General features: G+C 40.5%; 1 protein-coding gene across 6 annotated transcripts in view; it reads left to right on the top strand.

Annotated features, from left to right (window-relative positions):
- Window positions 1–27,241, top strand: part of ESRRG (estrogen related receptor gamma) — a 619,420-nt gene that overhangs the window by 331,055 nt on the left and 261,124 nt on the right. The window lies entirely within an intron of this gene.

Below are 27,241 nucleotides of genomic sequence, written 5' to 3'. Positions count from 1 at the left end.
ACTACCCTCTCCATTCAAAGAAGACTTCCTGGTTAGAGCAATCCAATTCAGACAAACAAACTGTAGCTTGTTTCTGGGCTATAATAAATGGTTTAGAATCTTTGTTTTGGGGCAACAATGACATCTACATTTTCTGATGAGCCTATATTTGAAATTCCCAGTAACTTAAAGGCTTTCTAATCCGGATATATTCAATCTTGGCTCCATGCATGAGGAAAGAAAAAAGGGAGAGGGCAAGCACAAGAATAAATCTCACTAGTACTCATCGTGGGGAAAAAATTGGCTTTGTTTATGATATCTGAAAATGGGCAAGGTCTAGCAGATGCAAGTTTCAACCATACAAACAGACTAGGCTGTACAAGATGGTCCTGCCATATTGGAAACAGCATGCAAAAAAATAACTTTGCATTATTTTAGGCATTGCTGGATCTAATGGGAATAGAGTTAGTGCCTCCAAATCTCTGATATCATGGATCTGGTATCATGTTTTCAGAAATGACTCTATGACCAAAATGCTCTGCCAGTAGAAAAAACAATGATCCTGAGCTTGCCTTCTGCTTTGGGAGTTACATCCATAAAGCAAAGCCTTGAAAAGCCAGCCCATCAGTCAAATAAAGACTTGCAAATGATTAATTAATATAGGATGAAGTTTTTATATGGAAACCAGATTGCAAGATAACGAGGTTTCGTTGTTGTTTTCGTTGTGTAATTTTTCACTGCATTGCTTTTCTTTCTTAGGGAAAGCTCACAAAATCATGGCGCTCTGCTTTTGACATCAGAAGGCTTCAATCTCTGGGCATTTCCCATTTTATTAAATTTGCGCCGTTTTGTATATATGTGAGTCTTGAGTTCAGGATGGGGAATATTAAATGAGCTATATACAATGCTCTCATGTGTAGTTTTCTAAGCTCCCAATAGTATGAGGTCCATCTATAAATATACATGACTTTTTGAGCTGGCCTTCACCCCTTAGGCTCAGTGTTGGGTGAATGATTTCTTAAAATGGGCCAGTAAGGCTCCTTGCTTTTGAAACTCAGTTAATGGTTCACCTTGCTAAGTCCAGTAAAACATCCTTACTGCTTTCATTCAGATTCTTTGATTTTGCCAGTATTGAAAGAATATGCATTAGAAAGGCCGCAAGTGATAAATATGTCTTGTGGTTTAGACTATGATTTTAAAAAAATTAAAGGGGGGGATCTGGAAGCACAATATTAACTGGGTTCTTTGGAAAAAGAAAGCACTGCTCTGAGTTGAGTACCGAGAGATAAGCGCCTTGACTTGCAATAGATTAAGAGACATGCCTTGGTTAGAACAAACGGTGTTTGAGACTCTCCCCGAGTGCCGCCACGTTTAGATTTAAGATTAACTGCAGCGGAATGCTGGAGCGGCTGTTTGTTTTATGAAACAATCACTAATGACATTAAACAGACGGAGGCCTTTCCAACACGATTGTTCATTTGTGATAAACTGAGAGAAGCCCACAAGAGATTGGAAAAGAAAACTCATAAGTGCTCATTTTGAGGCTCTTACAATGTCCTGTTGGAGGTGACAATTAGTGAAAGAGAATGGGAGCCTCACTCCAAACACATTTAGGCTTAAAAAAAAATGTGGCCAATAATTGGTAAACATTTGCTCAGCTCTACCTTTATACCAAGTCACTGGAAGGTAATAATGTAATGACAGCTTCCTCGTGCAGGTTTTGTTCCTGCTCTCTCCCTTCCTGCAGCCTAAAAGAAGCTTGAGCTGAGCCTTAGCAGCAGTGTTAAAAGGAGTGTTATCTATTAGTTCAATTAGACATCAGACATTTACTTTTTGATGCATTGGAAGACTGATTTGATTTGGGGCCAATCATTTAAAAATAAGAGAACTGAGCTGGGTATGGAGCTGTGTACTGATATCTGTAGCTCTGAAGTCTTAATTGCAAATTCAGATAAGGATTAGAAGGAGCTGTATCTCTGTAGACCAAAGGTATTTGCTAATACCTGAGATATAAAAGTGGTTAAATTCAATATTTACTAATTTAGGATTTTGATTGAGCTTTAGGATTCCTTTTTTGTATGTCTCTCTGTGCAGAAAAATCCCACATGGCTAAGCAGGGATGTGTAAGCTTCACTTTCAGAGTTTATTTCAGATCATTTATTTTGGATTTGTTGAAACCTGAAATGTAACTCTCCAGATTGCACATACCCATTGTCAAGATTCGTTGTAGCAGCGTCAAGATTTTTTGTTTTTATACAGAAATATTTTAATGAAAGTGTTTTAAGTGCTTATTACAAAGATGGTTTGTTTTGAAACACAGGCTTTTTCCGCAGCGGTTTTACACTTCATTGTGTACTGTGAAAGACATACTAAATAGAGGTTGTCAGGTTTCCATCTGAAGTAGACAACTGCCGGGGAATGGAGCCATTTATGACGCCACTCAAGCAGGACTAATCTAGAGCAGATATCTTATACATAACCACTAACTCTAACAAACACACGCCCTCACACACACACACACAGTTCCATGAATAATTGTTTTTCTGCCCAAATAAACAAACTGTCTCAAGGAAGGACAGTTTTACCATTAATAGACTTAGAATTTGAAAAAAAAAAAAAACCTAATGAAGATACATGTCTTAAAAGGCAGAGTGTTTCTGTAAGCACAGGGATGTTTTATGCATTGTTGAGACACTTGCATAGCCTTGATGTTCTCACTAACAACAAAAGAGGTATGATTGTTCTCATAATGCTCTATGATTGCATTATTTCTTTTTCTTTAATTGGGCTAGAGGTTGTTTTTGTGTATCTCTCCCCCCCCCCCCTCCCCGGCATGCCAGCCTGATCTGGCAAGCAGGAATTGATGGGACTTGAGGCATCCTTGTTTAGTTTGGTAAAATCAGAATTGTCATAGTCTGCCCTGCCAAACTCCAAATTACACTGTGGAAAGACAGAATGGGTTATCCAGTTACATGCAAAAAGGCGGAACAAAGCCTCTTTCTGTATGTTCAGAAATCTTAGACATGGTGTTTTATACACTGTGCTTTCACTTTATTGTGGGGGACTTTGGGGTACAAGGTGGCTTGCCATTGCCAGCACTGGCCAAAATGCTCCTAGGTATGAATATGTCATCTCCTGACATTCACTAAGCCACCAACATGATGGGGGGCAGGGAGCAGTAGGCATTACAGTTGCCAAGGAAAACAGAAAAAAACTGCAAGCTGTAGGTTTTTTAAAAAATGTTTTTGCCAGCTATTGCTTGATGATTGATCTAACTTTGTTTGGCTCCAGAGGGAAGCAATTATTGGAAAGGGGGTAAGCTCTCCATTGGGATGTGTGACAACACATTTGTACCATATTGTGTTGTACTGGGAAGGAGTGCAGCAACTGATCGCTCAGCTGTGAATAGGCCATGAGCACTTGAACTGATCATCAAAAAATTGGCTGCCTGATCATGACTGGCAACCAGGACATGGACTGAACCAGCTGGTGATTGAGCATCACTATATCAGTGGCCTTCTTTTAAACTGCTATCAATATCACTGTCTCCTTTACAGTCTGGGTATTCTTTCTAGTGTCAGTCATGTCTGGGAACAGTTTTGTGTCCCTTTTATTCTCCTCCCTTAAAAAATGCTATCCATTAATTTAAAAGATCCTATTTTCATTGTAGTTTTAACAGATCTGGATGGTAATGAAAGATACTTGTTAAAGATTAGCATGAGCCCAAGCTGGGGGGGGGGGTGGAGTTGAATAAAGAAGAGACTGGGGAAATAGGAACAAGAAATCAGGTTGTGGGACTTCTCCGGGGAGACAGAAGGGATAAAGTTTACATATGAGGTTTTGTATTGGATCTCCTATGCATCATCAAAAAGAACATGATGTATCATCAAGAACAGCAGTGTTATTTAGGAAAGAGAGAGCAGAGCTGGAGGACTGAATATATAGTGAATGAATATTGACTTTCCCTTTTTGTACTTTTCTTTTTGAGTTTTAAGTTAATAGGACAGGAAAACAAAACACAATAATTTTAAAATCCAAATTTCATGAAAAGGGAGGCTTGAATGTAGAAAAATGTAGAGCACATATTTAGAAAGGTTAGATATTTTGATTTTAAAAAATGCAGTATTTTCCTTTAGTTTTTCCATCACTGGATATTTTAAAGAAAGAGAATTCAATGAAACTCTAGAAATTTAGCTGAAAGGTTAAAAGATGCAGTTTAGTTTCATGCTGAGACTGTTAAATTGAAAATGTATCTCAGTTTTTTAATCTTTTAGGATGGAGGAAGTTAACTAGGATCCTTGTCTTTCCGGTAGTTCTTTTCTCTGTGTCAGTTTTTGCGCAGAACTTTCTCATCTGTTAGATGAAAAGAAAATAATGTTTTGTCAGACAGTGATTGAGATGGGGAAAGACAGCTGACCAGCATGGAGAAGTAGTGGACAGCGCCTTGGGAGAAAAGCAGGAATAGGGTCAAGTGGTACGGATGAGTCATCCTCTGTGTCCTTCAAAATATTTGAAATTATGTTTTTATGTATCCTGCAGTTTTTGTAATGAAATTACTTTTTTAGAGTACTTCTGACTTCAGGGGAAAAAAGAGTACCACTGAAAAACAGTATAATTTCTGACCTGTGTGGGGCCTCCAAGCAACAGTGGCAAGACAGCCAAATGACATACAGAATAATAATAGTGGGAACAGTCATACATAGCTGAGCTGCTGAAGGCCAGGGAGAGAGAATTTATGTTGCATGGACAAGTGGAAGAAACCTCTGTTGTTTTTTTATGTGATGCTCTTTATTTTGTCCATACTTTCATCATTTATTTTACTATTCAGGCCTCATTTAAGTACCAAGAGGATCTTTTCTTCTTGAAAGCTGTATCTAAAATCTTAGCATCTATCAGTTTCCCATTTTCTTAATAACTTCTATAATTACAACATAATATGATAAAGCAAACCTTTCTTCCTCCCCATTGTCTTTTAATGCTTTATTTAGCTATATATGTAAACATGATTTTTTTCTGATGATACTTCATTATTTAAAAAAATGTGTGTCCATCTAATAATCTGTCCTGTATACTCCAACTAGAAATCCATTTCCTCGTTTATGTTTCTGCTGTTTCCTGTTGTTTTCTACAGGAAATAATCATATCATTTGACATATAGTTTCATTTCCTGTTGTGCTTCTTTCCAATAAGCTGAAAATTATGATTTTTGGTAAAAACTGGATGAGGTGTATAAATACTTATATTTTCTTATTGCCAACCACATCCATTATTCTTTCTTCCATTCCAGCATTCCTTGTGATCACATTTTCCAGAATTGGTCACTAGAGTTCTGTTTGTATCACAATTTCTTGGAAACTGCTATTGTTATGTGCCAGGTTTGCCAGATAACTACTTCTTTATCATTCTAGTCTCTACTTCAAACTCATTCAGGATGTGAGCCACCAAATTGAGTACCACTCAGCAGCACAGAGTGAAAACCTTCTGTTAGCCTCCTGTTTTTGCAGCCTGCAAATACATGAGGTTGTTGAGTACTCGGCCACGGCTACCGTATTTGACTACTGAGTTGCACTTAGCATGATGGATCACATATTATATAGGCTTCACCTACTTTAGATTAAAAACACACATGAACATTAAGCACTAATACCATTGTGTATATAAATGTGGTATAATATCGTTTAAAATATTCTGGTTGCCCCTATCAGCATATCTTCTGTTCTGAAATGCATTCATTAAATTAAAAAGTATGTGCCACTCTTTGTTCCTTCCCGAACAGTAACTTTTCCAGTGACTCAATATAGCTTCCCAACAGCATGTGCCATATGACAACTTTACAAATACTAAGAAACATTTTGAAGCCTGTTTGGTCCCATAAACAAAGCAAAACACAGATGTCTTGTTTAGAATCCATTCAGATTAATGAGGTGGCTTCTACTGATTTCAATAGGCTTTGGATTGGGACCATGGAAAAGGTCAGCTACAAGTTTTGCATACGGACAAAGCTGGGGCGGCAAATTGATTTGAACAAAGGATTGAAAGGAAGCAGCAGGGACACACAAAAAATTAATGGATCATATTGATGTCAAGAATTGTGCCCAAGGTGTCTGAGCAGCTATTCAGAAGCAGGGGTCTTTAGAAACTGTAAAAACTTAATGTTGCTTCACATCTATAATATTGAACCTGTAGGTGATTTTTAAATCAAAGTGAATGTGATGATCAGGAAATACTTACATGGTTTAAGCAATAGCTATCTTGTTTTTTTTTTAATCTAAAGATGTCATAGAGAAATACATTGTCATCATTTATAACAGTGTTTAAACCTGATGTCCGTTGTTTGGTACACTTTATTTAGTTTGAATGGGAATGTTTACCAAGTTTAAGGACAAGCCGTATTCTGTTACTAGCATTGATTCTATGCTTTTTTTCGCTTTTAAATCAAGCTAATGAGGATTGTTTGTCTGCGATAGTTGTTGACCAGAATTGTTTACCTGTGCTTGGCTACCTTTGTTAACCTACGGTTCCTATTTTAAATTACTTCTGCCTGCTTAGCTTAAAGCAGGGGTAGTCAAACTGCGGCCCTCCAGATGTCCATGGACTACAATTCCCATGAGCCCCTGCCAGCAAATGCAGTTTGACTACCCCTGGCTTAAAGAGTTTTAAAAACCATTGATTACATTTGGGTAGCACCTAAATGATAGAATAAATTATTTGTAAAATGTTAAACAATGGGAGAATCTTTAAACAGTGGGGGGGGGACTGTTTCCTACATCTGGCCAGGAGATGGTATAACAAAATATAATTTTTGTAATAAAGGGTTTATACAAATGCTTTCCAAGACATTGGGATACTGGAAACAGTGGCATTGCTTCTGTATGTAACACACAAAATCCAATGAAACCCAGAGCAGAACAGTAACCATAAATATTGTGTATATACATTTAGCTCAGATGATGGGGATTCTGTGCTATATGTTGCCTTGCTCCTTTCTTCCCTCTGATGTGTGATGCTTTTGCCAGATTAGAAGCATTACTGCCCTCTATTGTTCATTAAAGGACTGAAAATATTCTCTGATTAGATATTACTATGCACTATCTATCCTATTTTTCAAAATGCTTTTATAGTTTCACCTACACAGTATGGGTAAAAACATTAATGATTTTGCTCTGTGTCATTGTAAAAGAAAATGCAGCATATCCAGTTATTGGAGAACATATTGATACTCATGTTTAGAGTGTTATGAGGCTAAGGGATTTCCCCCCTATTTTAACAGAACTATACCTTTTGGGGGGGGGGCGGAACTAGAGACTTTTAAATATATATATCTTGTCTTTATTATTAGCAGAAATATTTGTAATGTGCAACTTTCCCCAAAAAAGAATAGTGTGAAAAAGAAGAAAATACTGTGGCTGCAGTGTTGCTTTTTAACTACATTAAAGGGGAATGCAAGAATGACAACTTCATCCAAGCAGATCATTTGAAGTTACATTAAACAGCTGCTGTTAAACAACTGACAACAAAGGAGATCATTTTGATCTCAACAACACTGAGACTCAAGCAGTGTGCTCCCTAAGAGATGTTATGAGGAACACATTTGCACATTTGTATACCAACAGACAGTGTATTCCCCACTGTGCTTGTTGCCAAACAGCATTTTTTTCTGCTCACTTTGTATTCAGTCAGGGATCCAGAAAACCCAAATCCAGCTAGACAAATGCAGAACAGCTTAGTTGAAGCAGCTTTGACAGGTGCCGTTGGTACAAACTTGCTGAACTAGAGAGACAATGCAAACAAATGTGTAGCATTGGTCAATAGGGTAGGATTTGCCCCATTGCACATGAAGGCACTCATTGCAAAATAGCAGCCTGACTCCAAAAGAAAGAAAAGAACGAAATATTATGTTTCTCAAAGGATAACAATATCGTAGATCAATTGTATACATTCAGTCAAATTTTCTTACGGAACTTAATATGTTCTTTTCAATAAAATAATATGAATGAAGCTCATGAATTCAGACATCAATAGAATAAATGTAACATAATTTTAAGAAGATGTCCTTTCCCACCCTGGTATAATTGATTAAAGGTGAATTCCAATGGTCTTTCTGTTGCCAGGAGTCTTTGAAAGCAGCAAGTCAGGATTCTTGTGGAATGAAAGGATCCAAGAAACAGTGGCAATTGCTACTACCCTTTTTCAGCAAGATTTGTATGGCTTGTCAAAAGCACAGTGTTGTTACAACCCAAATCACATGCCTGATAACTGTAAAAGTTGCTGCACTAAATGGTTAAACCTGGAAACCATTTACTACTACTACTACTACTACTACCACTACTACTTAATTCCATTTATATCCCACCATTCTCGAGATAGTCTTGCAGGGGGTTACAATCAGATAATAAAAAACCCCACAAAGTAAAAACTAAAACAATTAAAATTCCGAAAGCAAGCAAGCAAGCACGGGTTTCACCAGAACAAGTCATGTCAAACCAACCTTATCTCTCTCTCCCCCCCCCCCCCGAGAAAGTGACTACCTTGCTGGATCAGGGGAATGATGTGGACATAGTTTATCTGGATTTCAGTAAAGCTTTTGATAAGGTTCCACATTATATTCTTGTTGACAAGCTGGTAAAATGTGGTATGGATCCTAATTCTGTCAGATGGATCGATACCTGACTGACTGATCATTCACAGAGGGTACTTGTTAATGGTTCAGCATCCTCTTGGAGAAGAGTGACAAGTGGAGTACCCCAGGGATATGTCCTGGGGCCTGTATTGCTCAACATATGATTTGGATGAGGAATTAGAGGGGATACTTATTAAATTTGCAGATGATATGACAGTGGATGAGCGATAGGGTTGTGAATGTCCTCCATAGTGCAGGAGGTTGGACTAGATGACCCAGTAGGGACGCTTCCAACTCTATGATTCTATGATTCTAAAATCCCACAATTACTAAAATTAACACAGCGTTAGAAAAGACTTCATCCCTCCCCTTCCTGCTCAACCCACACACACATACTCAGTGCCTCAGGGAGGAATACTACGGGTGCCTGTCTAATCAGATGAAACATAGATATTATAAATAGAGGTATATCTATCTATCTATAGATATAGATATAGGTATAGATAATATATGTGTATATATAGGGAGTGCCCCCTCTGCCCAATTACCTGCACTCTGGCCTCAACCAAGGTCCTGGTGAAAGAGGTCTGTTTTGAAGGCCCTGCAGAACTGCAAAAGTTCCTGCAGGGCCCTCACCTCTACAGGAAGCTCATTCCACCAGGTTGGGGCCAGGACTGAAAAGACCCTGGCTCTGGTCAAGGCCAGACAAACCTCTCAAGGGCCAGGAATCACCAACAGATTAACACTCGCAAAGCACAATGTCCTGTGTGGAGCATAAGGCAATAGGTGGTCTTTCAGGTATTTGAGTCCTAGACCATGAAGGGCCTTAAAGGTTGACACCAGAACTTTGAACTTGATCCAGGTCAGTACTTGCAACCAATGCAACTGCCCCAGCATTGGCTGGACATGGGTCTTTCATGATGATCCCGTGAAGACCCTAGCATCTGTATTTTGCACCACCGGCAATTTTCAGGTCAAGGACATGGGAAGGCCCATGTAGAGCGAGTTCCAAAAATCAGTCCTGGAGGTGACTGACACATGGATCACCTTGGCCAGGTGTTCTGGTGACAGATAGGGTGCTAGTAGCTAGTGAAGATGGAAAAATGCTAGATGAGCTACTCTCATGACCACCTCGAAAGTTAGAGGTATCAAGGATCACTCCCAGATTCCCGGCACAGGGCAAGAATTTAAATTGTAAAATGTTAAACAATGGGAGAATGTTTAAACAATGAGAGGGGACTATTTGCTACATCTGGTCAGGAGATGGTATAACAAAATATACTTTTTGTAATAAAGGGTTTATACGAGTGGTTTTCAATCTTCCTAATGCTGTGTCCCTTTAATACAGTTCCTCATGTTATGGTGACCCCAGCCATAATATTATGCAAGTGTTCTTTCATAGGAATTAAACTGAAATTAAACTGAGCCTTCGGGGAGGGCGGTATATAAATCTAAATAAATAAATAAATAAATAAATAAATAAATAAATAGAGCAATGGTGTGAAGATTCATTGTTCATGATTGTATATAAACTGGATTTTTCCCATGCTTTCTCAGTTCAGTTCTGCTTCTTGTCCCACTATGCCGATCTCGCTCTTTTCTGTTGTACCAGGCAGACGTATGCTCTATCTTGATCTACCCCACAAGTCTGTTGTGTAGATGGGCCCCCCCTGGCCAAGTTGCTTGCCCTCCTGCAAACCCTGTGAAAGGGTCATTCGACCCCCCAAAGGGGTCCCGCCCCCCAGGTTGAGAACCACTGGTTTTTACAAATGCTTTCCAAGACATTGGGATACTGGAAACAGTCGCATTGTTTCTGTATATGTAATACACAATATCCAATGAAACCCAGAGCAGAACAGTAACCATAAATATTGTGTATATACATTTAGCACAGATGATGGGAATTCTGCAGAATAAGCATAGTCCTTTCAGTGGCGAAATTTAGAGCACACTCTATGTTCATACTTGTGATGATTCTGATATCAGTTATTATTTCAAAATATTTGTGGCTTGTCTTGTTCAGATATGCAAGCAACATATTTTGGCCCAAGTAAATAACAACAACTCTAAAACATTGTCTACCTTGAAGATCAATAAGCCAACAAGCAACATAGAGGAGGAACTAGGCATTGGTCTTTAAGACAGATATGGAGCAAAGGATGCCCTGGTGGCTTACCCAGCATTTCAGGATTCAGTTTGTATAGGTCTGGGAGGCAGTGCTGGGTATGTGTCATGCCTATTGCCTTCTCCCACACTGCTGGCCTGGCCTCAACAGTAGTGCCTTGGTAACATGGGCAGAGATCTAGCCCTAGTACTAGGCATAATAGCCTGGCTTGCCACTCTCAGCATGCATGCCACTCCTACCCTGTAGTTGTAATTTTTGTTTGTTTAGATTTCTAATTTTCCATCTTGAAACTTGGTAGTGGGTAACAAGTTAAAATCATATACATACACACAGAGAGATTAAGAGAGAGCAATGCTAACTTGTCTGTAAAACCATTAAGGATTTTTTTTTCTTCTGTGGGATTAACCCAAATCCTCAAATTTTACCCCAACAGATGGCTATGCTTCTAACCAGTTCTTCAGTTTGGTATCTAAGTAGAATTTCTCTTCTTTATTAATATCAATCAGATTTAAGCTCATTAAATATACTCAGTTATTATCCAGTAGGGAATAATGCCTGTCATTGCGATTCAGAATTCTTGTACACTTTCTGTGTTGCTGATATGGTGAGTAGACTTCTTAATTAAGTAATGATAATAGGAGGAAATAGACTACCATATATAATATAAATAAGGTCTTCATTGTAGATTAAATTTGGTATACTAGCTTCAAAGCCCCTTCATAAGAACGGGCTTTGAAAGGGTCCTGCCTGTGAGCTTCCCAGCAGCTTTCCAGCGCTGAGGGCGAGGAGGGGTGGGGGAGAGGGAGTGCTGAGGCCCCAGGTGTGCTTCCCAGGCCCCCAGGAAGCACTCCCTCTCCCCCATGGCCCCCCTGGCCGGATGGCTTCCCAGGGGCCTGGAAAGCACACCCGGGGCCTCTGCGAGGCGCCGGGTGTGCTTTCCAGGCCTTTGGGAAGCGCTCCCTCCCCCTGCAGCAGAGTGTCTTACCTGGGGCCCTGTAGGGGAGCTGTAGGGGCAGGGCCAATCAGGGTGCAGCTGGCTGCACCCTGATTGCCCCTGGAGAGGCCTGTCCATTCATCCCCCAAGGCTGTTTCACAATTATTAAGAGGCACCAAATGGATAAGATAAACATTTAGATAAATATGGGTGTCATCAAGATGCCCATACATAAATAAGGGTGTACAAATTTGATTTAAAAAGTGGGATTTTCAATGTAATTTCCATCAGTTCTAAATATAAGACAAATTATGGATTTTTAAAATCCCCTCCTTTTTTGGATATTTATGTATATGACTGTGCTTTGTGTGCTTCCATCCTGAGACAGGGTATTTATATTTAAGGGTTTTGTTGAAGTGAATGGAATAAAACAGGCCTAGATCCAAGATTTTTATTTTAACTGGATTGTGGATCAGGCTTTTCAAATATCTAAAAATTTCTGCACTCCAACGAAAAATAGTTACCTACTTTGCTTCTTGTTTGCTGAAACAAACATGGCAGCAAGAACTCTCCCAACAATGTTCCTGAAGACAAAATGTAGCTTAGTGTTTCAGCATTAGTTCTCAGTCCTCACTACCAATGCCCAAGCAGTTATTTCCCCATTTATTTCAAGTAAAACAATATATTTTATATTAACTAATTAAAATGCAAGTGGTACCTCAGTGCTTAAACTCATAACTAAGTAATCAGAATTTTAAATGTTTTAAAAAAATAAATCAAACTTCACTGCAACGAATTAGTAGATAATTTAAAAAAAATAGAAGTAGGTAATTCTGCAATCAGCTCGTTCTATTATAACTGCCCATGGGTACCCTACATTGGGTAGGGTGGATTATACTATTTTTGGAGTTTTTAGGAGCTCAACACTAAGCTAGAACAAAAAGTTACTTCATGTTTTTAACTTGTATTATGGATCATGACAGTGTGTGTGTGTGTGTGTGAGTCCACGATGCTGTTTGAGACTGCGAAAATGGAGAAGAAAAGGATTAGCCTTTTATCTTTGCTAGTGTGTTCTCCTCAACTAGGGTTGCCAGTCCTCAGATGGTAACTCTTGGAAGCAATGAGTGAAAAAAAGATTTCAAAAATCAGCTATGTGCAGCACCATATCACTTCTGCTTTTGGAACTAGAAGTGATGACACATTATTGTCAATGCTCTACGAATTTCCCATTTCTCCATTGTTTTTATCTTAGAGATTTAGAAAATTCCTAGAGCATCACACAAAGCTCTGATGTCACTTTTGAGGTCAAAAGTGGTGTAATTTTTTGCACCATTTTTTGCATCATTTTGCACCTGCTGCTTCATGGAGCCAAATAATCCGAGGACAGAAGTTGTTCTAATCAATCCCCTCACTTCTATTTGCCAATAAAAAAATATTCATTCACAGCATCTCATTGGCCCTGAATATCCATTGTACCATAATGTTCTCTGTCTATCCCCCCTCTACTACAATAAATATGTTTGCCATATCAACTGAATTGGACCTTGCTTTGTTTACAGAAACTCTCATCCTTCCTATCTCTCAATCCTTGATAGTCAGATAAATTAAAAATATTTTCTTTCTGTACTAGTAGGCTCAGGGTGGCTGACAACAAGGTTTAAAACAATCATAATGAAACCTTTCTTGCATCAATAAAATAATAAAAACCACCGACTTTGACATTTGTTCCTATAAGGTTTGCACAGACATTGGAGGGGTTTTCTAACTGTGAGTGGATTTGTGGCAGGCCTAGAGGAACAGCTCCCTTTTACAGGCCCATTGAAATTGTTTAAAATCCTAGAGGGCCCTGATCACTTCAGATAGCATGTTCCATCAGGACAGGGTCAGGGCCGAAAAGTTCAGTATGCTGGGCTAGAAGAGTTTTGGCTAACATTAGCCAAAGAAGTAGATTATACAACCATTTTATGTACATGGTAGTGGTAGGTTTTCCTTGTCCCCATTAAAATGGACAACTTACACAATAAAAGCCAAAGAAAATGGCAGTGAGAAATCAAAAAAACTCCCCCATCCCCCACCCTACTTCTGTCTCTGGAGGGATGGAAAGAAAGGTCAAGATCATAAAACTAACTGCTGCCGGGGGGGGGGGGGGGGAGCAATCTTCCTCATTACCAGCGTCAACCATAGACCTGGTGGAAGAGCTCCATTTTGCAGGCTCTGCAGAATGCCAAAAGCTCTCACAGGGCCTGCAGCTCACCCGGGAGCTCATTCCACCAGGTCGGGGCCAAGACCGAAAAGGCTCTGGCCCTGGTTGAGGCCAGTCATGCTTTCATGGGTCCAGGAATGATCAATATGTTATCACCCACAGAGCATAAGCCTTTGTATGGGGCATAGGCCATAATAACTTCTGTTATTAAGTTAATTGCAAGACAGGGAGGAAGGAGGGATATATGGTGCTTCAATACATTCTAAGAGAGCGGTTCTCAAACCTTCTATCTTAGCTTTATCTGCCAGGAAATCTAATGCAGCTGCCACCAAATCCCTGTACACTGAAGGGGTATTGGAGAATGTTTGAGAGTGCATGATCACTTCCCATGGGACACTGGCTAGATCTTCTTGGCCTTGCTACTGTCCCAGATAAACAAAGTGCATTTTTGCACATGCAGAATATAGCTGGGCAGCCTCTAAATGTTGATGGCATATTTAAGCCCCTCCACATGACATCGCCAACATTCTGAGGCTGTCCAGTAGGTGTCTCGCAATTCCACCATTTTTAATATATGCAAACCACCGGTGAGCCACCAGTGAAAACCCTGGGGAAAGACTGTATGGAAGGGGAAATGTGTGATGGTCTCAGAAGCTTTGTCCCGCCCTCATTCCCATCCTCTCCACTCCATTTCCTGTTTTGAGTAATTTTAAAAAATGGCGCAGTCCATGTTGCAGCAGGAACACAAACCTACATTTTACAAGGTGAAATAAAATCTTCCACCGTCTTTTTGGGATCAGGCAGGCAAAACACAGCCCCGTTTACTGGAAGTGGGAAATGAGCTGGGAACGGGGAGGGGATGATCTAGCAGCTTTCTCCCAATCATTCAGCCACATGTACGCTTTGTTTTTAAGCCCCCCATTAGCACAAAAGGTCTTTTTGGGCTTCAGCTACCTGTCCAGCCTTCTCACAACTCAGGGCAGGCAAAACAGTCCCATTTGTATCTGCTGGAGGTGGGAAATGAGCTGGAAATTGGGTGGATGGGTGATTTGGCTGCCTTGGCTCGATCACTCAGCCATGTGTGCACTTTGTTTTTAAGCCTACAATTAGCACAAAATGTCTTTTTGGGTTCCAGGAACAATGTGCAGCATCTCAGAAATCCACTCAGACAGAAATAAAGTGGGGGGAAAATCCCAAAAGGGGTGGGGAAATGCTGTATCGGTCTGGCATTTCTTCATAGCAATGGGCTTGTGTGGATTTTATTAAAGATTCATCTGTGTTGTGGCATTACCACATAGAAATGTGCAAGTGTCTTTAAAAAAATTTGGGGTGGAGGGAAGAATGTTTAAGTCCACGAGATAACTGTTGTGCTGTGATTGGTGGCTTCCTGTGATTGACGAGCTAAGCAAAGGAGGGAAAAGTTTGCCTTGTTTTCCTTTGCAGCCTCCTCAGGAGGCTAAAAGCCTCATCAGGGCAGAGGGAAAATGTGGGTCTCCCTGTGAAGAGATTTACCATCCCGTGTTTGCCAGCAGGAAGCCACTCATATTTTACCCCTCCATGCGGAAATGCCCTAAAAGTAGCCCAGCACTATCTTTATGTAAAAGATTGTTCACTTTTACTCATCTTTCTAATCAGAAAACCCTTATAGAAGAACTCAATATTTTTGGAGAATATCTTGAAAATTACATAAAATGCCAAAAGATGGAAGATAGCATGTATTTCTCACTCTCCTCCATACTTGTGCAGCCCAAAATCCCCCCTGTCAGTTGCTCCTGGGAAACTTAAAGTTAAAAATGCCAATTTGAGCATACATATTAGAGAACTAACATGATCAGAGTATAAAGCATGGATGGTTTAAAGAGGTCTAATTAGAACTTTTCTTGCCTTTATAGGCCCTAGTCTTTTATAGCTAGTATAAGTTTCAGCATAAGACAAAGCTGATATTGAGATTTCACAGTGCCTGACTGGTATCATTTTTTACTTATCAGCAGGAAGATATTAATTTTAAAGGCATTAGATGGAAATTTTTTCACATGACTGTGAAATACTGTGAAAGATCTTGATTGCATTTTCTAAACTTTATGTGATAAAAACTTCCACAAATTGGCAGGTTTAACTAGTTTCTTTATGTAGATCGCATTTTTCTACAGTGAGAATGACTGGGGGGGGGCAGACACTTTATTAGAATCATATGAGGTTTTCATACTCTTGGCTTATAGAATTACATTTAGCATTAACCTTAAAACATTAACCCTAGAGTCTTAATTTTTGGCTTGTGTCAAGGAATTCATGCTGAATATTTGTTTTGTTTTTAAATTAGTTTCCCCCCCCCCATGACATATGACAGGTTGAAGATTTTTGTTTTAAAGGAGGGACAGGTGTTTATGTGACAGCATTCCCCACAGGATCTTGGGGGGGCTTCAGTGGAAAGTGTAGAACGCTGCATAGTAAGGCTGTTCCTTTGTATGTCTTAGAAATCTCTGTTGTCCAGAATTGTACAGATAAGGCAAACCCATTTGCTTCATTGTCAGACAGTGCAGCTGAATAGAAATGCAAATGTGATATACGGGTCTATGTTGGTGTGGGTGTGGGGAAAAGAGATTTGCTGCTACTTTTCCTTACTGGTTTCCTGGTTGTAAGAAAATCCCCATAGATGCTTGGTTGTTTTGGGTTTTTTTTTTATAATTAGCAACAGATTAAAGAAAGGGCTGTCTGAAAGAAAACATATCTTTCTCACAAGATGCCTTGATTGTTACATAGAGCCAGCTTTAACCCCCTTATCAAGTGCTACCTGAACAACTTAAACTAACAGTGCAGTCCTATGCAGAGAAACTCCAGGTTATGCATGCTGAAATGAATGGACATAGAGGGGATTTGCTCGGCATAGGATTACAGCTGTATACTCGGGGAATGTTTTCTATGTACTGTTTGATAATTTGGTAGCCTGATTGGACTTTTCATTGTTGGCCTTCCATTATATAGCAGACCCCATGTACAAAACCTTTTTTAATGAAGACCAAAAGGGAACCAAAGCCAAGCCTGAAATATCAGGCTAGGAACCCAAAGGTTGAGCAAATTGAAAATTAGACAATTACTTATTATCTAGTGTACACAAGTAGGATTGAAAACTGCAAACAAAAATATTGTTAAAAACATCAATCCACATTTATAGCAGCCTATGAAATGTTGCACATACAGTTCGCAAGAATGACTTTAATGGCTACACATATTTCAAACCAGGGGGTTGTCTTCAGTGTTCAAGTAAATAATACACCCCCCCCCCCAAAAAAAAACTTTCAGCATCTGATTTAAGATATAATAAAGGTCAGACAGATGGTGGTTGGGTCATAAAAAGTGAAGCCCCAAACAATACATATAATACAATTCTCAGAGAATATGGAGCTCACAGTCAGAAATCATAGCGGCTAAAAACACCATTCTGTCCTGGGCCAAAGTAAAAATAGCAGTGTTCTCATGTGCATAGCCCAAAGTGAAGGTGTTTTTAAAAATTGCACAGGTCAGGGCAATGAATTGTAAAAAGAATGCAGCCCCATGAAGTTTTAGCAGGCAAGGACTAACCTTACTGAAGTCATGAAAACATGGACGCCAGGCGCCTACTGTGGCTGTAGCCTGATTTACACATCAGTCTATGGAGGAAACAGAGGTACTGTACAAGCTGGTAGAAAGACCAGGAGGTCTTTTCATCTTGAACCTCAGCCTTCTAAGTAGCTGTATATTCGCATTTTATTTTTTAAACTATTTCTGCTTTTACAAATTGTAATAGAATTACTTGTTTTAAAGTGTGCTGTGCAAGCAACTAACTCAATAAGACTTCAGAAATATATTTAGACCACAATGAATGAGAACTCATTCTTGTTTTACTGCCCAAAGTATTATTGTATAAAGACTTTGTCATTTCTAAAACATGATGAGTAATAAACGTAAACAGTACAAAAGGAACAGACAATAAGGCTTTAAGAAGAAGTTTATTGTTAATACCTTCTCAGATAACAAAATAGTGGGGGGTGGGGGGGGCGGCAATGAATTGGTTTGAAAGATTTTCTTACAAATTGTTCAGCTCTGTACACGTATTTATCTGTATGTGTCTAGAAGCTTGATCCTTTGCACAGATACTCCAGTCTTAGCCAATTTATTTCAATAGGTTAAGGCTGGAATAGCTATGTGTAAGATTGCATTGTGATTTTAAAAGTTATGAACTTACAGATAATTGCTTAGTATGAGGTATAGCAGGTATGTGTGCATTTCAAAACCACAGTATGGATGAGGTGATGCTGAAACTTTAGTGCCAACTTTTTATTCTGCTATATTTATTCTTGGGACCTGAGATGGTTTTCAGTGCTCCGTCTCAGTTTGCGAAGTAAAGAAAAATTTGGAAGCCGCAGCTACCAAGTGCTTATCTTCCACAAAGAAGCACCTAAAGGCCATCATGTACATTTCCAATAAGGTAAAGGTATCCCCTGTGCAAGCACCGAGTCATGTCTGACCCTTGGGGTGACGCCCTCCAGCGTTTTCATGGCAGACTCAATACGGGGTGGTTTGCCAGTGCCTTCCCCAGTCATTACCATTTACCCCCCAGCAAGCTGGGTACTCATTTTACCGACCTCGAAAGGATGGAAGGCTGAGTCAACCTTGAGCCGGCTGCTGGGATCGAACTCCCAACCTCATGAGCAAAGCTTTCAGGCGGCTGCCTTACCACTCTGCGCCACAAGAGGCTCTTTACATTTCCAATACTGAGGGCCAAATTAGATGTGACAGTGTCCTTAGGTCTGACCAGTGGACAGTGACACCATTTTAAAAGGATATAAACAAAGGCACAAGCATTTGAAGACAAGTAATTCATGTTAATTTTTAAAAATCCAACCATTATGTCAGAATAAATAGGTTTACCAGGTTCTTTGAATTCCCAGATTTCATTTAAAACAAAACAAATCTCTATCCCACTCCCTGGTAGAAATATGCCTGTATTCTTATCTATATCTACCAGGGCAAAGGCTAGAGACCTACTTTAAAAAAAACAAAAGCTTGGAACTCAGAGAGCCTGCTAAACCTATCGAACAGTGTGGTGATAGAGCAATATTTTAGTGTCATTTGTTTTAAAATGCAAAAGCCCTAGTGTATATGCATTGGTGTGGCCATTCTTGCGCCCAACAATAGTAGTGTGGTTTGAAAGTGACATAGCACTTCACAAAGGTTCATAAACAGATTGGGCAAGGGGACAAAGATGCTCCCCTTTTGGGCTCCCTCATGCAATGTCAGGCAATCATGGAAGGGCTCACATCAGCCCTCCACAATAGACATCTGTGGCCCCATTCAGGGGAAGAGGCCCTTCTCTCAGCAACCTTGCATGTGTCAATGGACTCTGTCACCACTCTTTCTCTAAGAGTGTGTTCATTTTTGATAAAAGGGAGTGCTGTGACACAACCAGCGGCACCACTGATGAAAACAGTAACCTCCCTAGGAAATCTATTATTTAAGGCATGTTGACTGTTAAGAAAATCAGGAATAAGTCAAAAAAAATGAGAGAAATCCCAAATTTTCATAGAATGCATGAATTCCAACCTAGCAGCTTCACGCCGAGTTCTTGTGCTCAAGTACTACAGCATTTAAAGCTGTCACAGAATGTACAGGAAAGGGTGAGATTTCCCCTACCCCCTTGTTTCTAAGTGTTTCGATGTCTGTTTTATATCAATTTATTATTTTCTTGCAATTAGGCCTGACTGCTGTTTCTTTGAAAGTTGAGAGTGCTTGAAATGTGCAAGTTTGGCTAATGTAAATGGCAGCAGGGCATTCATTTCATATAACAACAAAGGGTAAATTAGAATATGTGCAAGTGAATAGGTGCCAACTTCCAGGTAGTAGCTGGAGATCTCACACTATCACAGCTGACCACCAGGCAATCTTCACCTGGAGAAAATGGCTGCTTTGGAAGGCATTATAGCTTGGTCCCTCCCCAAACCAATCCCTTCCCAGGCTTCACTCAACACATTTTCAGGTATTCCCCACCTGGAGCTGGCGACCCTAAATATGTATGATGATGCCAGGTCCTGGGACACAGTATTTTACACAAGCTAGTCCTTTCATTGATATCAATCCTGGGTGGTCAATTATCGATGGGATGTAACTGCTTCAGTTTTGGAGGATTTTTATAAGCAAGTAGCCTACTTCCAAGGACACAATTGTCTTCCAGCACAAGTTGCAGTGAAAAGGTTTTAGCAGGGAGGATAATAACTAGAGATATTCTGTTGTTTTTCCTGCTTGACTTATGCTGTAGAAAGTGACTCTTCACTTCTCCTGGGGCAATTGTAGTTTTAGGTATGCTTGGTATAATTGTGAAGACACCTGTCTGTATCCTAAGGGACCATCAGGTGTGTTCTAGCTAAAATATTATTGCTTAGTGATCAGGAGGCTTCTTGTGTAGAGTGATGTTTATATGTACATCATATAGATATAGTGTTGTTGAATCTGATGTAGAGGAGATGTTCTTTACCGAGTGCTCCCTTATAAAGGTGAGTGCCCGCCCCCCTCCCCCAGATCTTGTGCACACTAGCCAGCTGCAGCCAGGGGATGCTGCCACCATGTGGAGAAGCCCATGGAATGAGTCCTCCTCATCCGTGCATCCCCACAGCAGTGGGGTAAGTCCCCGTCACTCTTGCTTGTTTAGGGGAATATAGTTCACACGTACCTTTGGCAAAACATGGCCACAGGTTTAATAGACATGAGCCTGGCGCCACATGGGGAGGAAATCTGCCCACCTGCGAACAGTGGACTGCATGGGCAAAACTGGATAGCAGGCTAAGCTTGAAGAGCCACACAAAGCCTGCCATCCCATGGAGGGTGGCGACTTGAGGAACCCGATAGGTGTCCACCTTTATTGAGGCTCCCCAGCCACCTGGAAATGTGGGTCACACTATATTCCTCTCATCCCTTAGTGAAGTGCTTCCTGGCCCACACCCATACAGCCCCCTACAGGAGCCCTCGTACTTTGGGGAGGCTAGCATACAAGCTTGGCCCTCCCCAACACGATCCTACCCATTCTTAAACCTGACACTCAGCTTGGGGGACGGGATATTTTCCTCCAATCTCCCACCAATGCTCCCGAGATCATCGGACTGTGCCTCTCCAAGTCTGTGATACACAATCTGCAACAAGTGCAGGAGATGCCTGAAGTCACCGTCTTATTGTCCAGTCTCCTTGAATGGTGTACTTGGCGGGAAGCTATATCCCCAGAGCGAGTGGATTTGGCCTGGCGGAGGGCCAATAAGGCTGTAGCTCATTTTATAGCCAGTAGCAAGGGTGGGGTTATATACCACCCAGACATCAACCACAGACAGCAAGCCCTTTTTAGGGAAGACAGCGTACACCCATCTAATTGGGGAACAGACATTTGGCTGGGTGACTTGCGTGTCGCAGTGTTGATATGGCTACAGTGTGAGCGTTGGTGGGAGCTTGGGGGGAAATAAGCGCCATGTTCATGATCCAGGAATGCCACAGAGGGGGTCAAGGCTGGCATTCTTACTCCTTCTCCCTCTCCATGCATTCTCTGTATATGAGGGATTGTGTATATCGTGTAATGTACACTTGATGTCAACTTCATTTTTCTTTAAAGTGTGTTGAGTAATTCATACGGTATATATTCAGTGCATGCACAGCTGAACATGTTGTTTACCTCCCCCACATTTATACAGTGAACAGTCTTGGCTCTTTTATACAAACAGGTGTATGTGCATTCACTGAACATGTGAACAGGGCTTCTGAGTCAAACAATTAGGTATTAACATCACTATAGTCTACCTTGACTGATAACAGCTCTCTTGAGTCTCAAGACAGTTCCCCCATTATCTGCACCTTCTACATGGAGGTGCCATGGATTTAACCTTGCCCTTTCTGCATGCAGAGTTTATGCTTTACCATGAACCAGGAAAGGGGGGGAGCTATTCAGATATAATTTTCCAGAAACCCAGCTCTCTTTATTAATGATGATGATAGAAACGGAACACTTTTAAAAATTACTACAGATATGAATTAAGTTGGGTAGGATAGGTATAGCAGTTGTACATCATAGAGTTAAGTCTATTGATTACGATTGCATAATTGAACAAGACTAACTGTCTAGTCGATAGAAATGATCTAGCAGTGGGACCAAAACTTAGGCGACAATGGAAAGGTTTGTGGGTGTTTTAAAATCATATTATATTCACTCATTTACTCCTTTCTGGACCAGTTCTGGGATTTTTTTAAAATATAAAGTGAATGTCTTCATTGCACATGCCACAATAAGCATGCGAAATGCATAGTAATAGTATTTACAGACCTTTTGTGTCCAATATGTTGTTCAAGAATACACTTTATTCATTTGAAAGGCCCTGAGTTGTTATAATCCAATAGTGTAGTTGCAGGAACTCATAATTTTTAAAATGTAGTTCTCATGTAAAATGCTTGAATAATTTCTTTCTCAGAAACCTGTAAAGCTTCAAATGCAACACCCCTTTCCCCAATTTACATTCAAATCCTGCAAGTACTGCACTTCTAAATTATGAGTCAGGGATGGGGGTGGGGGACATTGTTCTTGCTATAAGAACAAATGCCTAACCAGATACAAGTATGATCAACATCAGTGGCACCATTCACAGATGTCCACATATTAGTCACTATATCGCTGTGAAGATAACTTTCCTTCCTTTGCTTTAGCATCCTTTGCTTTAGCATGACAACTACAAGGCCTTTCTTTAAACAGCAATTGACTTATTTCCAGGATAGGCCTATCAACCATTATTATTCATATTTGAAAGACAAGTGTATCTCTAAATACTAGGTGCTCGGCTTTTGTCTTCAGGCTGTGTTTATATACTTCTGGCGGTATCTGATTGGTCACTAAGAGACCAGATGGTCAGATCCAGCAGGCTTTTTTTTACATTCTTATAACACTAAACTTGTTGCCAGGGATGCTGCCTAGTTGTCAAGCACAGGCATCATAAGCATAGGCTGCAATAGTGCCAGCATGAGTACATATACATGGCTAAAAGGTGATGCACACATCCTTATCCATTGTTCCTCCTCTCAATATTTGTGAAACAGCCTGGAGTGTGGAACGGTCCGAGGTGTCTGAGTTGGAATAGGGCCAATGAGGGTGTGGCTAGCAAAGTTGGCCACACCCTGATTGGCCCTGCATCTACAGCTCCCACCCTCCCTCCCTGGATGCTAGCCAATTTGCTCTTAGACGCTGTAGGAGCCAGCGCCTGAGAGAGAGACACAGAGAGCCCTGCCAAACTGCTAATGAGCCCTGATTACCAGCTATGGCTCCTGCTTAGAAAGAGAGAGAGAGAGAGACAGGCAGAGAGAGCCACCCAAATGAGCCCTCGTTCCCTGCTACAAACAGCCCTGATTACCTCCTATGGCTCCTGCTGCCATGGAGAGGGAGACACACAAACACAAAGAGAGAGAGAGAGAGAGAGAGAGAGAGAGAGAGAGAGAGAGATCTGCACCTGCCAGTGTCCCCTGGGTCCTAGTGCCTATTGCATTCCTGGTTGCAATGGGCTTCCTTGCTAGTTTTAAAATAAAGTTCTTTAGGGAAATATCTTCTGTAAGGCAGATGTTGGGCCTAGATCTTGAGATCACTTGTGTCTGTCACTCTGTGCAGTGTTTGTAGCCCAGTGCAATACTCAATCTCCATTGAACACCAATATTTACTAGCTATATATTGAAACGTGATTATAATTTCCTTCCCATCATGAAATGCTGCTTTTTAAGTTATTCTTTAAACTTGCCTCGGCAACCCATTTAAAAAGAGAACTGAAATAAGACTCTTTCCTTTAGTATGTGGACAGTCAGCTCCCTAAGGTTGTACCAGTCAGCGATTCAGCACCCTCCCACTGCTTGTTAATCAGGTACCATAAACAGAGTAAAGGAGAAATGAGGGTGTTACAAAAAATAATTTTGGAATGGTAACCTGCATCAGAATCTCTTTTTGTGAAATAGGATTGGGTGACATGACACTTAATATTTGAAACTGGAATGATGAGTAGATGCAATTTGTTCCAGTTTTATCCAGGTGACTCTGGTTTGTTGGAGAATGGGAATGCTGCTTTTGCATGCAGTAAAACCCACCTTCTGTAAATCTTTTCAGTTGCCCATTCCCAGGGTGTCGCAGTAGATTAAGTCACTATATGATGATATGACACCGCCATCACTCGTCTTCCCGGGATATTGCTAGAGGCAACAACAAACCTGTGTCTTTGGCACATGTGAAGAAATTTAGCGCTTCAGGGGTTAAATTACACAGGCTCCCTTGTGAATCAGCTTATGCTTGGACAGTAATAGCAACAATAACATTAATAAAAAAATGCCAAGGAAAAGTGAATAGAAGAAGAGGTAAAGGACAGAAAGATGAGCAGAAATGTTTAGGAGGAATATCTTAGCAGGCTACATATGATGGGGTTTTGGGTGGTGGTTGTATCAACTAGAACTATTCCTAATTATTCAGAGGACCCTTGAAAAATGCACATAAAATTACACTGAACTGAGGCATTAGAGATATCTAGTGTCTTTGAGTGTGTTTCTCTGTGTGTGTGCATGCTGTCGCTTCAGGCCATGATATCCTAGGGCAGTGTAACAAGCAATTCGTGTCAGCTCACAGTAAAGATTATTGGTGTTTTCACTGGGGAAATATTTGCACTCCATCTTCTTTTCTATTTTTAGTGCCTTGAGCTTCCAGTTAGGTAGGAAGCTGTGGAGAGGAGGGAAGACATCAGATCTTGCCCACAGTTAGTCAGAATTACACTAATAATCTTGTTCCAGAATGGCTGCTGGTGCCTGCCTGTTGATACTGTTTTTATTCATAGAATGGAAGAAAAGATGGATCAGTTTAAATTCATGTGAGACAATAAACAATTGCTTTCTCATTGAAGTATAAAATACAGTTCTAAAACTAAATAATGTGTCTATTTCTAAAAGCACCATAGAACCAATAAGGACGAGTAGTTTATTACTGTCGGGGACCCGCTTGCTAACTGAAAAACCAGGGTGCCCCTTTGAAGAAAACGTCACGCCAGGCCTGGTGAACGATACAACAGGAACAAGCTTTATTTCAGCAACGTGGAGTCCGCTGGTATGGAGTAAGAGCTTCCACCGAACTCCAGGTGGAAGCTCCCTTTTATACAAAACCCACCTCCTTAGGCTGTATTGCCCCACCCAGTACTTGCGGAGGGAACATGCTGATACAATCATGACTCATGCACATATGCGAGGTTTTCCGGGGTTCCTGATGGCCCATTTTCCTGGAACAAAGGGCCATCTCCGGGCCCTTGTCAAAAGGTGGAGGGGGACATTGAGGTTCTTTAGCGGCCATTGCCACCTCAACGATCGGGTGGGGCGCCCAGCTGCCGGCTTGCCTATGATCACCATGCCCTACCTCCGTGATCGCGGGCGCCTCTGATGGCGGGGTTCGGTCCGGTTCCCCAGCCACCAAGGACCGAACCACGACAATTACCAATGAAAGAAAACAAGTTTTTCCCCTTTTAGGATTGATGTTCATCACAATCGTCTTTCTCATGAAAAGCCTATTTTGCCCTTTCTATATGAATATGTAAAGAATGATTATCATAATATAATGGCAGCTAAGATTGTCCAAAAAGCAGTGCTGACCTTGAAGGTACTTATTTCTGTAGTATGTCGTGCTTTAATACAAACCTTCAACCAACATATTAATGTACAATTGTAAAATGTTAACTCTGTTATATGCCATATGGATTCTTGAAATCATTCAATATCCCATGTAACAGCATGTGGTCCTTTACCAGTGTAAATATGTACAAGATTTTTCAAGATTTCCACTGGGAATCCCCCACAACAGAAGTAAGCATTCCCCTCAGCACTGCAGTAGTTTATGATTTAATTTTTACTGACATTCCACCAGTCATATTATTAGCTTCACAAAATGAAAGTGAAATAATCCTGTATTAATTAAACAGGGTGACTGAATCCCCTCAGTCATCTTCTCCTTGGCTGTCTGAGACAGTAACACTGCGCTTCTCTGAGGAACCATGTGGTAGGAAAAGAATTTGATGTTGTAACGAGGGGTTGTGGAACTCTGTGTTTTGGTTATATACTGGTTTTAACAAGAATAAACTTTTCCTCCCACATGGGCAATACATGTGCGATCATACCATCCTCCTCTTTTGTGTATGGTGTCAAGCTAAACTGAGCCAATGTTCCTTGCAGCAGTGTAAGAAGGGTTTGTTCTCCAGCAAACTGCTAATAGTAGACACCCTTGATGCATTGCATAGCTGTTCTGGTTAGAGTAATATATTGTACTGCACTGATGGTAGAATATTTGCTATATTTTGTATACTGCCATTTAAAAGAACAAGAAAAGGAAAATGGTGTGTTTGTGTGCATGCACAAATCTAGGTGTATGTTTATCAATGGCTAATACTGAAAACAAATTCTAATGTTGTGGGTTGTTGCCTAAAATACAGGCAGGGTGGTCATTACTTCTGCTAAATATAAATGAAAGCAGCAGATGGTTCTAAAGTAGTAATCTACAACCATTTGCCAAAGTGTATAGAAGCATGCAAAAGAAATTCAGAGAGAGATTGTTACTAGCTTTGAAGAGGGAGAAGATTTGCATTGTACTTAAAGATGAACTGTGCTTCTGGCGTAGTATAAAAGACAAATTTCAAAACTCTAAAACAGTTTAATACTTTAGTCCTAATGACTTTTAAACAACTCTCAGTAGCTGCAGATGGGACTGTGGGAATCAAAGAAATTGCAGCACAGGGGCTTTCGAGGGTTTTCCTCCCCGGGTCCCATGACTGTTGCTCGTTAGCATTGTTTAAAATATGTTGTTCTGACATCTTTTTGACCACTTATGTCACATTATGCTAAACACAGGAAACATTTTATTTTAATCCATCATCATTCATTTAATACAACTAGGGTGGCTTACAAGATTTAATGCAACCTTAATTGAAGAAATGTTGAGGTGGAAGGAATGTTTGTGAGGGCATAAAGGATGACACAGATATTCCATCTAGGCTTTTTTTTTTTTGCCCCCTCCAGTGCTCCTTAAGTAAATATGTACTTGGCATAATTAACTGTACTGCTTCTGCAAAGTGCCACTGGATCTTTACTTCAGTAGCCTTGAGGTAGCTATGGTTTAGTAGTCTGGCAATTGGGATGCAATGAGATGTCTGTAGCACTTAAGTGTGAAGGCGCTTAAAGATGTACAGTACTCTACATGGAGATAATTATACACATAGAGGGATGTAAAGATGTAGACACTGCTCAGCAGTGCTCATTGACTGGTGCAGATACTCATGACAGCTCCTCTCGCACTTCCAGCCCTGATTCTATTACTGTTGC

Source organism: Paroedura picta, chromosome 1 (assembly GCF_049243985.1).
Source record: "Paroedura picta isolate Pp20150507F chromosome 1, Ppicta_v3.0, whole genome shotgun sequence".
Taxonomy (NCBI): Eukaryota; Metazoa; Chordata; class Lepidosauria; order Squamata; family Gekkonidae; genus Paroedura; species Paroedura picta.
The sequence above is the reverse complement of the archived record's forward strand: the minus strand, read 5'-3'. Positions and strand labels throughout refer to the sequence as shown.